This window comes from Pan paniscus, chromosome 20 (assembly GCF_029289425.2).
Source record: "Pan paniscus chromosome 20, NHGRI_mPanPan1-v2.0_pri, whole genome shotgun sequence".
In the NCBI taxonomy this organism is placed as follows: domain Eukaryota; kingdom Metazoa; phylum Chordata; class Mammalia; order Primates; family Hominidae; genus Pan; species Pan paniscus.
Genome location: NC_073269.2, coordinates 19245001 through 19258936, shown reverse-complemented (window position 1 = coordinate 19258936; position 13936 = coordinate 19245001). Strand labels below are relative to the sequence as shown.

At 49.7% G+C, this 13936-nt stretch overlaps 1 long non-coding RNA gene across 1 annotated transcript in view; it reads left to right on the top strand.

Moving 5' to 3' along the window:
- Positions 1-13936, top strand: part of LOC106634075 (uncharacterized) — a 41270-nt gene that overhangs the window by 18145 nt on the left and 9189 nt on the right. The window contains exons 2-3 of the long non-coding RNA XR_004667852.3: positions 5658-5781; positions 9517-9628. This is a non-coding gene — a long non-coding RNA (uncharacterized LOC106634075). The remainder of the gene's footprint in view (positions 1-5657; positions 5782-9516; positions 9629-13936) is intronic.

The window sequence follows — 13936 nt, the reverse complement described above, 5'->3', positions numbered from 1 at the left end:
TACTGCACTCCAGCCTGGGCAACAGAGCGAGATTCCGTCTTAAAAATAAATAAATAAAAATAAAAACTGTTTTCCAAAGTGGTTGTGCCATTTCACATGCAAACCAGCAGCAGATGAGTAAGCTATTCTCCTGCCTCAGCCTCCCAAGTAGCTGGGATTACAGACACGCGCCACCACGCCCGGCTAATTTTTTGTATTTTTAGTAGAGACAGGGTTTCACCATCTTGGCCAGGATGGTCTTGCTCTTTTGACCTCGTGATCTGCCTGCCTCGGTCTCCCAAAGTGCTGGGATTACAGGCATGAGCCACCGCACCCAGTCTTTTTTTTTTTTTTTGAGATGGAGTCTCTTTGTCGCCCAGGCTGGAGTGCAGTGGTAGTGATCTCGGTTCATTACAACCTCCACCTCTCAGGTTTACATGAGTCTCCTGCCTCAGCCTCCTGAGTAGCTGGTATTACAGGAGTGTGCCACCATGCTGGGCTAATTTTTGTATTTTTAGTAGATACGGGGTTTTACCACATTGGCCAGGCTGGTCTCGAACTCCTGACCTCACGTGATCCACCCGCCTCAGCTGGGATTACAGGTGTGTTAATTTTTTATTTTTGTAAAGATGGGGTCTCACTATGTTTCCCAAGCTGGTCTCCAACTCCTGGCCTCAAGCCATCCTCCCACCTCGGTGCTGAGATTACAAGCGTGAGCCACTGTGCCCTGCTCACCCAACTTCTAGAATAATGAGCTTTCAGTGGGGCGTGGCAGCTCACACCTGTAATCCCAGCACTTTGGCAGGCCGAGACAGGTGGATGACCTGACGTCAGGAGTTCGAGACCAGCCTGGCCAACATGGTGAAACCCCGTCTCTATTAAAAATGCAAAAATTAGCTGGGTGTGGTGGTGCACCCCTGTCATCCCAGCTACTTGGAGGCTGACGTGGGAGAATTGCTTGTACCTGGGAGGCGGAGGTTGTAGTGAGCCAAGATCGTGCCACTGTACTCCAGCCTGGGTGACAGAGCAATACCCCATCTCAAAAAAAAAAAGAGCTTTCTTAAATCAAATACCAGATACCATATTACTTCAGTAGGTATCGTAGGAATCTTAAATCAGATGACATCATGTGTTGGCTTGAAATTGCACTGTGGTTTCTCATGGTTCTTAGAAAAAATTCAGAAAGTTACTTCTCATAGGGTCCCCAGGAACACTGCTGGCCTCTCTGTCTTCATGTTCTAACTCTCCCGCCCCCAAATTCCTGCTCCAGCCACACTGCACTCCTTCTTGTCCTGACCACATGGCTTCGCTTGTTCCTGCTTCAAGGCCTTTGCACTTGCCGTTCCTTCTGCCTGGAATGCTGTTCCCCCTGATGGTTCCTGTGGGAGGCAGTATCTAAGACAGCCTCCAAGGGTCCCTGCCTCCTGGCCTTCAGGCCTTTGTCTAATCCCCTCCCCTTGAGTGTGGGCTGGATCTAGCAACTCATTTCTTTTTTTTCTTTTTTTGAGACAGAGTCTCACTCTGTCACCCAGGCTGGAGTGCAGCGGCATGATCTCAGCTCACTGCAACCTCAGCCTCCCGGGTTCAAGCGATTCTTCTGCCTCAGCCTCCCGAGTAGCTGAGACTACAGGCGTGAGCCACCACGCTCGGCTAATATTTGTATTTTTAGTAGAAATGAAGTTTCACTAGGTTGGCCATGCTGGTCTCCAACTCCTGACCTCAGGTGATCCACCCATCTCAGTCTCCCAAAGGGCTGGGATTACAGGCATGAGCCATCGCGCCCAGCTGAGGGGCTCCCTTCTAACCAAAGAACATGGCAAAAATGATGGATGTCACTTCTAAGATTAGGTTATAAAAGACCGTGATGTCTGGGCCGGGCATGGTGGCTCATGCCTGTAATGCCAGCACTTTGGGAGGCTGAGGCAGGCAGATCGCTTGAGGTCAGGAGTTCGAGACCAGCCTGGCAACATGGTGAAACCCCGTCTGTACTAAAAACACAAAAATTAGCCGGGTGTGTTGGTGCCTGTAGTCCCACCTACTGGGGAGGCTTAGGCATGAGAATCGCTTGAACTCAGAAGGCAGAGGATGCAGTGGGCTGAGATCGCGCCACTGCACTCCAGCCTGGGCAACAGAGTGAGACTCCATCTCAAACAAAACAAAACAAAACCATGATGTCTGTCCTGCGGAATTCCCTCCTTCTTGTCAGCACTCTGTCTTGCCCACTGGCTGGCTTGCTCTGATGAAGTCAGTGCCCATGTTCTCAGATGCTCTTTGGAGAGACCCACGTGTCAAGGAACTGAGACTAGCCTTCAGCCAACAGCCAGTGGGGAACTGAATTCTGACAACAGCCACATGTGTGAGCTTGGAAGTGGGTCCTTCCCAGTTGAACCTTGGGAAGGCTATAGCCCAGCAGATGCCTTGACTACAGCCTTGTGAGTGGCCCTAAGCCACATCCAGATTTCTGACCCACAGACACTGTGAGATAATCCATGTTGCTGAGATTTTGGGGGTGGGGCGATTTGTTAGGCAGCCATAACTGACAAATACAACTCCCTCACCTCCTTCAACTCTTTGCTCAAGAGTCACCTTCAGGCCGGGCGCAGTGACTCATGCCCGTAATCCCAGCACTTTGGGTGGCCGAGGCAGGCAGATCACTCGAGGTCAGGAGTTCAAGACCAGCCTGGCCAACGTGGTGAAACCCTGTCTCTACTAAAAATACAAAAGATTATCCAGGCGTGGAGGTGCGTGCCTGTAGTCCCAGCTACTCAGGAGGCTGATGCAGGAGAATCGCTTGAACACAGGAGGCAGAGGCTGCAGTGAGCTGAGATTGGCCCACTGCATTCCAGCCTGGGCAGCAGAGCGAGACTGTCTCAAAAAAAAAAAAAAGGAGTCACCTTCCCAGTGAGGCCTTCCCTGGACACCCAATTAAAATTGCAACCCCGATCCTCAGCACTTCCTGTTTGTCTCCCTTGCTTTTTTTTCTTTTCTTTTTTTTCTTTTTTTGAGATGGAGTCTTACTCTGTTGCCCAGGCTGGAGTGCAATGGTGCAATCTCAGCTCACTGCAGCCTCTGCCTCCCAGGTTCAAGCAATTCTCCTGCCTCAGCCTCCCAGGTAGCTAGGACTACAGGTGCATGCCACCATGCCTGGCTAATTTTTTTTTTATTTTTAGTAGAGACAGGGTTTCACCATGTTGACCAGGATGGTCTCAATCTCTTGACCTCGTGATCTGCCTGCCTCGGCCTCCCAAAGTGCTGGGATTACAAGCGTGAGCCACTGGGCCCAGCCTATTTTTTTCTTTACTTTATTTTCCTTGTTGAACCTACCACCTATTTTATTTAACTAACTCATTGCCGCCTTCCCCCACTGGAATGTTGTCTCTGTGAGGACAAGGGACTTTGTCTGTTTTGTTTACTGAATTTAATGAATTAATTTTAATTTTTATTTTTTGAGTTGGGGTCTTGCTGTGCTGCCCAAGCTGGACTGCAGTGACACAATCATAGCTCACTGCAGCCTTGATCTCCTGAGCTCGAGCAGTCCTCCCACCTTGGCCTCCCAAAGTGCTGAGATTACAGATGTGAGCCACTGTGCCCAGCTTAAAGGGCAATTTCTATTTTATTGATTGATTGATTGATTGAGACAGGGTCTCATTTTGTCGCCCATGCTGCAGTACAATGGTGTGATCATAGTTCACTGCAGCCTCAACCTCCTGGGTTCAAGCCATCCTCCAGTCTCAAACTCACATAATCAGCTGGGGCAACAGAATCTGCCAACACACCTGGCTAAATTTTTACATTTTTTTTTTCTTTAGACAGAGTCTCGCTCTGTCGCCCAGGCTGCAGTGCAGTGGCCAGTGACGCAATCTCGGCTCCCTGCAAGCTCCGCCTCTCGGGTTCACGCCATTCTTCTGCCTCAGCCTCTTGACAAGCTGGGACTATAGGCACCTGTCACCACGCCCAGCTAATTTTTTTGTATTTTTAGTAGAGACAGGGTTTCACTGTGTTAGCCAGGATGGTCTCGATATCCTGACCTCGTGATCCGCCTGCCTCAGCCTCCCAAAGTGCTGGGATTACAGGCGTGAGCCACCGCACCCGGCCATTTTTAAATTTTTTGTAGAGACGAGTTCTCACTATGTTACCCAGGCTGGTCTTGAACTCCTGGCCTCAAGCAACCCTACTGCCTTGGCCTCCCAAAGTGTTGAGACTACAGGCATGAGCCACCATGTCTGAACTGTTTACTGGATTTTGGGGTTTTTTTGAGACGGGGTCTCGTTGTGATGCCCAGGCTGGAGTGCAGTGGCGCGATCTCGGCTCACTGCAACCTCCACCTTCTGGGTTCAATCAATTCTCCTGCCCCAGCCTCCTGAGTAGCTGGGACTACAGAAGCGTGCCGCCATGCTCAGCTAATTTTGGAGACAGGGTTTCACCATGTTGCCCAGGCTGGTCTCGAACTCCTGACCTCAAGTGATCTGCCCGCTTCTGCCTCCCAAAGTGCTGGGATTACAGGTTTGAGCCACCTTGTTCAGCATTTTTTTTTTTTTTTTAACATGGAGTCTTGCTCTGGCTGGAGTGCAGTGGTGCGATCTCGGCTCACTGCAGACTCTGCCTCCCGGGTTCAAGTGATTCTCCTGCCTCAGCCTCCCAAGTAGCTGGGATTACAGGTGTGCACCACCACATCTGGCTGATTTTTCTATTTTTATTAGAGATGGGGTTTCCTTTTGTTGGCCAGGCTGGTCTTGAACTCCTGAACTCAAGTGATCTGCCCGCCTTGCCTCCCAAAGTGCCCAGATTATAGGTGTGAGTCACCGTGCCTGGACTGCTGGATTTAATTTAAATATACACCTACCATGCTCTCCTGTCTCCCTGGGGTGTGGGGCTCCATCACAAGCTTCTGGTTTTGCAGCCAGGCTTTGCAACTTGGGGTCCTAGTTGTCCTCCTCTCATTTGAGCTGAACTGTCTGCATACAATTCCTTCCCCTCCCTGCCCCCCTCAAATTGCCACGGCTTTCACATCTTCCCAGGATCTCAGGAATTTTTTCAAGGACAGGAAATCCTCCTCCTGACCAAATATAGAACCAGAAAGCAGTCACCCATGTCTGCTTAGCTTGGACTTGGAGAGGTGGAGAACTGGGCTGGTGCACCACCCGCTGGGGCTTTCTTGTTCCTTATGCAGCTCCCTTTGGACAACCTTGATGGGCAGGGGGGCTGGGAACCCATGTCATGGGGGTGGGGGATGATCTTCAGCTCTGGAACACTGTCCTGCATCAATTACACCTTTGGGGGGCTTCTGACAGCCATTCCCGAACACCCCATCCATACATATACTAGCCACTGCATGCAGCCCAGCAGACCCCCACTCCAGCCCTCCTGTCCTTGAACTACAAAGTAATGAGGAGATCCAGCCACTATTCATGAAAGGTCTGTGAGTCTATATGTAACTGGGGAGCTCGCAGGCTGGCTGTGTGCTGAATGTTTTTCATTTGTCCCATTATGGACTGAATTGTGCCCCTCCAAATTAAAATGTTGAGGTCGTAACCCCCAGTGTGACTATATTTGGACATAGGGCCTTTAAAGAGGTAATGAAAGTTACATGGGGTCATCAGGGTGAGGCCTTAATCCAATAAAACTGGTGTCCTTATAAGGAAAGGAAGAGATGCCAGAGATCTCTCTCTCTCTTCAAGCACACAGAGGAAAGGCCATGTGAGGACACAGCAAGAAGGCGGCCGTCTGCAAGCCGAGAAGAGAGTCCTCACCAGGAACCAACTCTGCTGACACCTTGCTGTTGGAGTTCCAGCCTCTATAAATGTGAGAAGGAAATTTCTGTTGTTTAAGCCACTCAGTCTATGGTATTTTCTTTGTTGTTGTCATTTTTGAGACAAAGTCTCGCTCTCTTGCCCAGACTGGAGTGCAGTGGCATGATCTCGGCTCACTACAACCTCCACTTCCTGGGTTCAAGCAATTCTCCTGCCTCAGCCTCCCAGGTAGCTGGGATTACAGGTGCCCAACACCATGCCTGGCTAATTTTTGTATTTTTAGCAGAGACGGGGTTTCACCATGTTGGCCATGCTGGTCTCGAACTCCTGACCTCAGGTGATCCACCTGCCTCGGCCTCCCAAAGTGCTAGGATTACAGGTGTGAGCTACTGCGCCCGGCCGATTTATCGTATTTTCTTATGGCAGCCTGTGATGTTTATTCTGTGTTATCAACTTAACTAAGGGGTACCCAGAGACCTGATGAAACATGATTTCTGCCTGTGTCTTTGAGGCTTTCTGGAAGAGATTAGTGTTTGAATTAGTAGACTGAGGAAAGAAGATCCACCCTCCCTAATGTAGGTGGGCATCATCCAATCCATTGAGGACATGGCCAGAACCAAAAGGCAGAGGAAGGTTAAATTCATTCTCTCTGCTCCAGCTGGGACATCCGTTTTCTTCTGTCCTCAGATACTGGCGATCCTGGTTCTCAGGCCTTTGGTCTCGGACCTGGGACTTACCCCATCTGCTCTCCTGGTGTGCAGGCCTTTGAGTTTGGGCTGGAATCACACCACCAGCTTTCCTGAGTCTCCAGCTTGCAGATGGCAGATTGTAGGACTTCTCAGCCTCCGTAATTACATGAGTCAATCTCTCATAATAGATCTCCTTCTCTGTATCTATATATATCCTATTGGTTCTGTTTCTCTGGCGAGCCTTGACTAATACACAGTCCAAGCTGATGAAGACGTGCCCCTTGCATCAGTTCAGGTCCTCTGAGAAGCTGATGCTGAGATGGAGTTGAAAGTACAAGAGATTCGGCCAGGCACCGTGGCTCACGCCTGTAATCCCAGCACTTTGGGAGGCTGAGGCGGGCAGATCATGAGGTCAGGAGATCGAGACCATCCTGGCTAACACGGTGAAACCCCGTCTCTACTAAAAATACAAAAAAATTAGCCGGGCATGGTGGCGTGCATCTGTAGTCCTAGCTACTCCAGAGGCTGAAGTGGGAAGATAGCATGAGCCCAGGAGTTTGGGGCTGCAGTGAGCTCTGATTGCACCATTGCACTCCAGCCTGGGTGATAGAGCAAGACCGAAAGAAGAAAGGAGAGAGAGAGAGAGACAGAGAGAAAGAAAGGAAAGAAAAATAGAAAGAAAGAAGGAAAGAAGAAAGAGAGAGAGAAAGAAAGAAAAAGAGAAAGAGAGAGAAATAAAGGAAGGAGGGAAGGAGGAGAGGAAAGGAAGGAAGGAAGGAGAGAGGAAGGGTCAGGTTTGGTGGCTCACAACTGTAATCACAGCCCTTTGGGACGCCAAGACGAGTGGATCACCTGAGGTCAGGAGTTCAAGACCAGCCTGGCTAACATGGTGAAACCCCGTCTCTGCTAAAAATACAAAAATTAACCAGGTGTGGTGGTACATGCCTGTAATCCCAGCTACTCGGGAGGCTGAGGCAGGAGAACCACTTGAACCCGGGAGGCAGAGGTTGCAGTGAGCTGAGATCATGCCACTGCACTTCAGCCTGGGTGACAGAGTGAGACTCTGTAAAAAAAAAAAAAAAAAAAAAAACAAGAGAGCAAAAGAGAGAAAGGAAAAGAGAGGAAAGAAACCCCTGCTCTAGAGGTACAGCAACCAAATACTCCCTCCCTGAAGCCTCACAACACTGTATTAGAGGCAGGCACTAATATATACCCATTTCACAGAAGGGAAAACTGAGGCTCCAGGAGGGAAAGTGACAGGGCCAAGCTCAGACAACTGAGCTGGGTGCTCACACTGCTCTTGAGCACACAAGACTTAGTGTTTGATAGATCAGTAGGGTGACTACAGTAAACAGTAATCCATTATACATTTCAAAATAGCTAGGAGAGGCCAGACATGGTGGCTCACGCCTGTAATCCCAGCGCTTTGGGAGGCAAAGGTGGGCGGATCACCTGAGGTCAGGAGTTTGAGACCAGCCTGGCCAACATGGTGAAACCTTGTCTCTACTAAAAATACAAAAATTAGCCAGGCGTGGTGGTGCTTGCCTGTAATCCCAACTACTCGGGAGGCTGAGGCAGGAGAATGGCTGGAACCCGGGAGGTGGAGGTTGCAGTGAGCTGAGATCGCACCATTGCACTCCAGACTGGGCAGCAAGAGCAAAGCTCTGTCTCGAAAAAAAAAAAAAAAGCTAGGAGAGCTATTTTGAACATTCCTAGCATAAAGAAAAGATAAACCTTTAAGATGATGGATACTGCAATTACCCTGATTTGATCTCTACACATGATATGAATGTATCAAAATATCACGTACCCTGAAAATATGTACCTCTATTATGAATCAGTTTTAAAAATCCATAAAAGCCGGGTGTGGTAGTGTATGCCTGTAGTCTCAGCTACTCGAGAGGGTGAGGTGGGAGGATCGTTTGTGCCCAGGAGGTTGAGACCAGCCTGGGTAACAATGCAAGACCCTTTCTCTACGAAAACTAAAAAACTTAGCCGGGTATGGTGGAGCGTGCCGGTAGTCTCAGTTACTCCAGAGTCTAAGGCGGGAGGATCCCTTGAGTCCAGGAGTGTGAGGCTGGAGTGTGCTATGATCACACTACTACACTCCAACCTGGGTGACAGCAAGACACCGTCTCTAAAAAAAAAAAAGAAAAAAAAAAAAAAGGCAACTGAGCATGGTGGCTCACACCTGTAATCCCAGCACTTTGGGAGGCCAAGACAGGCGGATCACCTGAGATCAGGAGTTCGAGACCAGCCTGGCCAACATGGTGAAACCCCATTCGTACTAAAAATGCAAAAATTAGCCAGGTGTGGTGGCACGCGCCTGTAATCCCAGCTACTCGGGAGGCTGAGGCAGGAGAATCACTTGAACCTGGGAGGCGGAAGTTGCAGTGAGCCGAGATCGCATCACTGCACTGCAGCCTCAGCAACAAGAGCAAAACTCTGTCTCAAAAAAAAAGAGGCAGCAAAGATAGCAGTGGGTAGGGGTCCCCATGTAGCCACTTGGACAAACTCTTGGCTTCCCAGCAGGGGCACTGGATGGGGTCTACTCAGAATGGGTGGGGACAGCTCAGTTATCAGTATCTGATGGAAGAGCATCCCCAGCAGAGGTCCCAGGAAGTAGAATGGCCCCAGGATGGAAGGAAGACAGGGAGACTGGCTTCACCCTCTTACTTGTCTTCCCTTCCTCCTAATCCCAAACTGGAGAAAGGGTCAACTCCAGGCCAGGAGATTCCACCCCACGGTATACTTGAGCTGGGTCAAAGTGGCTCACAAGAGTCATTTCATTATGCAATCTCTTCCTAAGTTGGGATTCAGTGGCATCACACTCATAGCTTGAATTCAGCAAAGGGGGAAGAATTTACACCATGGAAATTGGCAAACACTACAAATTGGGTCTCCTCTCTGCAGCTGGTTTACCAGCTCATCATTGATTACACCCATCTGGACACCACCTCACAATCCCCTTGCCCCCTCAAACTTCCCCCACCCTGTCAAGGAAATCTTCCATTCACAGCTTGAAGTCAGCCAAGGTGGCAGAATTTACACCGCTGGAATTGGCAAACACTACAAATCCTCTTCTCTCCCCACAACAGGTTCACAAGCACACCACTGTTTACACCCATCTAGAAGGCCCCTCCCAGCTGACATCTTTCTGCCTACCTTTCAGGAAGACAGACGAAACTCTCTGCCTTCAGGTGGGGCAAGGTAGGTGGCCAGTCTGATGGGAGAGGCGGATGACAAACATCATGACAGAGGGTGATGAAGAAATCTCAAACAGAAAACTATAGCAGAAGCTGGGCACAGTGGCTGACACCCGTAATCCCAGCACTTTGGGAGGCCGAGGCAGGAGGATCGCTTGAGCCCAGGAGTTTGAGACCAGCCTGGGCAACATAGGGAGACCCCATCTCTACAAAAATTAAAAGATTAGCTGAGCGTGGTGGTGCACACTTGTAGTCCCAGCTACTGGGGAGGCTGAGGCAGGAGGATGGATTGAGACCAGGAGTTGGAGGCTGCAGTGAACTATGATTGCACCACTGCACTCCAGCCTGGGCAGCAGAGTGAGATCCTGTCTCTAAAATCAAAGAAATAAAGAAAACAGCCAGGCACGGTGGCTCACACCTGTAATCCCAGCATTTTGGGAGGCCGAGACTGGCAGATCACCTGAGGTCGGGAGTTCAAGACCAGCCTTACCAACATGGAGAAACCCTGACTCTACTAAAAATACAAAATTAGCTGGGTGTGGTGGCGTGTGCCTGTAATCCCAGCTACTCTGGGGGCTGAGGCAGGAGAATCGCTTGAACCCAGGAGGCAAAGGTTGAGGTGAGCCAAGATTGCGCCATTGCACTTCAGCCTGGGGAACAAGAGTGAAACTCCGTCTCAAAAATAAATAAATAAATAAATAAATAAATAAATAAATAAATAAATAAATAAATAGAAAACAACAGCAGGGAGAGGGTAGGGGGAAAAGCAAGAGACAGGGGCTGCCATTTCAGATTGAGGGGCAGGGAAAACCCCTCTCCCCGCATTGTGCAGACCCCAGTATCTTCCTGCCCCCTTCCTGCCCCCATTCACCACATTATTGCATGTCCCGATCTTGTTTTTCATCCCTTCCCTCCCCTCCTATCCCCCTGAGTCCTTCCAGAGGCTCTTGCTCAGCTGCTTCTAAGGTCTGTCCTGCTCCCTGGAATTTTTGTCATGCAGAAATTTATCAGCCCGGAGCTCATTTCTGCCCACTTAACTCATCTTTCACCTGAAATTGGCTTTGCTGCCTGCTCCGGGAGTGTCTTTGCTGCTGTTGGAACGATGCACATGGGTAGTGACTCGAAGGTCACCCTGTCCTTTCGGGAGCCCTGTGGTCACTGCCTGCTCTCCGTCCACCTCACCGTAACACCACGGCCACTGGGGGACCTCCTTCGGCTGGTGCCTGCTCAACGGGGAACCCCCAACCCCAGCCAGGGCTTATCCACTCCGAAGGAAGGTGGGGTCTAGCTGACTCCAAGTGGGTGGGGAGGGCACCCAATACATATCCTGTGGTCCAGCCTGCTTTGCTCTGCCTCAGTTTCCCCATCTGCTCATCTCAGCAACTCCCAGGGGAGCCTCTGGGGAAGAATTTCCAGACATACAAAGGCAGAGGCCGGGTGCAGTGGCTCACGCCTGTAATCCCAGCACTTTGGGAAGCCGAGGCGGGCAGATCACCTGAGGTCAGGAGTTCAAGACCAGCCTGGCCAACATGGTGAAACCCTGACTCCACTAAAAATACAAAAATTAGCCAGGTGTGGTGGCACGCGCCTGTAATCCCAGCTACTTGGGAGACTGAGGCAGGAGAATTGCTTGAACCCGGGAGGTGGAGGTTGCAGTGAGTGGAGATTGTGCCACTGCACTCCAGCCTGAGCAATAAGAGCGAAACTCTGTCTCAAAAATAATAATAATGAAGCAGAACTCATCCTCATACCACAGCCCAAATGGGTCTAGGAGATCAGGAAATTCTAAATCTTTCTCAGATCAACACCCCAGTTAGCCTGGGCCCATGAATATTGACGATTCCTGCTGAACTTGGATAGAGACCACTTCCATTCTCCCTGTGGCTGGGAACACACCTGCCCAAATATATATATATATGTGTGTGTGTGTATATATATATATATGTATATATGTGTGTGTATATATGTGTATGTATACATACATATATATGTATATATGTATATGTGTGTATATGTATATGTATATATGTATATGTGTATATATGTATGTGTGTATATATGTATGTCTATATATGTATATATGTATATATTTATGTTTTTATATATATGTATGGTGTGTGTGTGTGTGTGTATATATATATATATATATATATATTTTTTTTTTTTTTTTTTTCCAGAGACAGGGTCTTGCTGTATCACCCAGGCTGGAGTGCAGAGGCACAATCTAAGCTCACTACAGCCTCAAACTCCAGGGTTCAAGCCATCCTCCTACCTCAGCCTCCAGAGTAGCTGGGACTATAGGCACACGCTACCACGCCAGGCTAATTTTTAAATTTTTTTGTAGAGATAGGGTCTTGCTGTCTTTCCCAGGCTGATCTCCAACTTCTGGCCTCAAGCGATCCTCCTGCCTCAGCCTCCCAAAGTGCTGGGATTATAGGCATGAGCCACCGTGCCTGCCATCCCCCTTCCCCAAATCTTACAGACACCCAGCTACCTTTGCAGGGGGGCCTCTCCCCTGCTGTGGCTTTGCCCCCCAACACCCACCCCAGCCAATCCTCACCCACCTAGACTCCCACCATCAAAGCCAGCAGGCATGGCTCCTGTTTATAGATTGGTGTCAGGGGGTGGGAGAGAGGTTGGCAAGTTTTAAAAGCTCATTAAGGCCTGAATTCTTTTTATAGATGGAGTTTTCTGCGTCTTTTACTCCACACCCCCTCTAACCCTCCCCGCATTCTGAACGCCATATTTATTTGAGTTAGAAAAATAATGAGGTCCCTGAGGTCGTACACAACACATCGGCTCTCTAATCAAAGTATGGCTGTGGAATTAAAAATATATAGGAAGCTGTGTTTGTGCGCGTGCCGCCGGCCGTGGACGCGGAACACGCTCGCCCGTCACCACCCAGACCCCACCAGATGGGCTCCGGGGCAGAGATATAATTAGCTCTTTTCCAGCAAAGTCTCTGGGTGGAGAATGGGATTGAATTGCTCATGGTCCTCGCCAGTGGGGACTCGGGGAAGGAGTGCCGTCCACTAGAGCGGACTTAGATGCTGGATCCCACCAGACGTGGATGTGGTTACGGGTGGGGCCTCAGGGAACAGGGGTCCCAGGTGTAGAGGCCAGGTTAGGTGCAGAGGGCAAGGAGACTATCAGAGAGTAAGTCCCCTGGGGTGCACCCAGCCTGAGAGGCCCAGACTCCACTGTTTTTGGTTTTTAATTTAATTTAATTTTTTTTTTTTTTTTTTTTTTTTTGAGACAAGAGTCTTGCTCTTGTCACCCAGGCTGGAGTGCAGTGGCTCGATCTTGGCTCACTGCAACCTCTGCCTCCCAGGTTCAAGCCAGTTCTCCTGCCTCAGCCTCCTGAGTAGGTGGGATTACAGGTGCCCGCCACCAGGCCTGGCTAATTTTTGTACTTTTAGTAGAGACGAGTTTTCACCATGTTGGCCAGGCTGGTCTCTAACACCTGACCTCAGGCAATCTGCTCGCCTCAGCCTCCCAAAGTGCTGGGATTACAGGCGTGAGCCACCGCGCCTGGCAAATTTAATTTAATTTATTTTGGGACAGAGTTTCGCTCTGTCACCCAGGCTGGAGTGCAGTGGCGCGATCTTAGTTCATTGTAGCCTGCAACTCCTGAGTTTAAACAATCCTCCCGCTTCAGCCTCCCAAGTAGGTGGGACTACGGTTATGCCAACATGCCCAGCTGGTTTTCTTTGTTATTTTTATTTTATTTTGTTTTCAGAGATGGAGTCTCACTCTGTCACCCAGTTGGAGTGCAGTGGTGCAATCTTGGCTCACTGCAACCTCTATCTCCTGAGTTCAAGCAATTCTTTTTTTTTTCTGAGACAGAGTTTTGCTCATATTGCCCAGGCTGGAGTGCAGTGGTGCGAACTCGGCTCACTGCAACCTCAGCCTCCCGGGTTCAAGCAATTCTCCTGCCTCAGCCTCCCAAGTAGCTGGAATTACAGGCATGCGCCTCCATGCCCGACTAATTTTGTATTTTTGGTAGAGACGGGGTTTCACCATGTTGGTCAGGCTGTGTTCGAACTCCTGATCTCAGGTAATCCACCCACCTCGGCCTCCTGAAGTGCTGGGATTACAGGTGTGAGCCATCATGCCCAGCTGGGTTCAAGCAACTCTCCTGCCTCAGCCTCTTGAGTAGCTGGGATTACAGGTGTGCACCACCACGCCCAGCTAATTTCTGTATTTTTAGTAAAAACAGCATTTTACCATGTTGGCCAGGCTGGTCTCAAACTCCTGACCCACAAATGATCCGCCCACCTCAGCCTACCAAAGTGTTGGGATTACAGGTGTG